The sequence below is a fragment of the Penaeus monodon genome, chromosome 30 (genome assembly GCF_015228065.2).
Source record: "Penaeus monodon isolate SGIC_2016 chromosome 30, NSTDA_Pmon_1, whole genome shotgun sequence".
Taxonomy (NCBI): domain Eukaryota; kingdom Metazoa; phylum Arthropoda; class Malacostraca; order Decapoda; family Penaeidae; genus Penaeus; species Penaeus monodon.
The window spans coordinates 29,628,253-29,629,634 of record NC_051415.1 but is presented as its reverse complement, the minus strand read 5'-3'; positions in this window follow the sequence as shown (position 1 = coordinate 29,629,634).

Sequence of the window (1,382 nt, the reverse complement as noted above, 5' to 3'; positions counted from 1 at the left end):
TGAATGAATACTACCCGTCGGGAAAGGGTTAAGTATGATCATGTTTCTTCACTCTTCACTCACACTATTTGAATCAAATTGAAAGATAACTTGACATGATGAAAACTTGATAACAAAAGCATACCCCCTCCCCCCTACACTTAAAGAATCATTGTCCACAACAAAGATTTCGAAAAAAAAAAAAGTCTAGTGTCATAAGACTTGAATAAGAAATAGGATTCAGTCAAGTGACATATTTCCTCTTGTAATCTCTCACATGCCCTTGGTCACTGGTTATTTTTAGAACACTACAAACAAAGCATATGTTCTAACTGGTTATTACAAAATAAATATGGAGCATTATAAATCAGTGTAAAAAATAGAAACAACCTTGCTTCACTGATGCTTCATTAACCTATTTACCTTCTCTGAATTACCATAAAAAAATTTATAACTGACAGAAAAAAATGTATATGCTGAAGTGCCTTTCAAAATGGGATGCTCCTCTTGTTATCATGTGACTAGTCTGTCTATATCCACTTGAAACTTGGGAGACCATGATATGTGCTCACTGTGCTTTAAATTAATTGAAACTGAACTGAGATTGAGAAGGCCTCACATTAGTTTCATAGGAAAATAGTGTCAAACAATCATGGCAGCCTCCAAGCTCCAGCAGAAGCCAAGGGAGCTTGGTTCCTTTTAAAATTAAAAAAAAATTCCCAGTAAAATCAGTTATCAATCTCTATTTAACCACAAAATAAGATGAGATGAGGCAGGAATAAGACAGACATTTCCCTTTACACATTTAATACAAGAGAGATTGGTCTACTCCTCCACTGTCAATGAATCAACAGAGGCGTCATCAATCTCAATAATGGGTTATACTAATTACTGCCCGGGACCTCCCAGTACAGCCAGTCTGTCTGGCACAACCTGGTGCTAATAAATCTACTGCCCAGTAGTTATAAACACATTTGCCTTTTATTTTTTATTCTTTATTCCATGGTAATCTATTCTTATATTTATTTTCAGGTCATTTCGTGGTCGATTAGATGAGATTTTGACAGGGATGTATGTACCTATTTTATGGCTCAGGTCTCTGTTTAGTTTGCGGCAGGTTGATATAAAACAGACACTAGAATCTGGCGCGTGTGGGAGGAATTTGCATCCTTCACCATAAATGCATCTTCTGTCCTATATATTGTCATGTAACCCTTCTGTCCTATATATTGTCATGTAACCCTTCTGTCCTATATATTGTCATGTAACCAGGCAGTAGATTTATTAGCATGGGTCAGTGCTGGGCAGTAGTGGGCAGAAATTAGTATAACTGTCTATAACACTAGAATATAAATGGTAGGTTTGTTTGCCATAGTTTTTGTCAAAGTAACCATTCCATATAC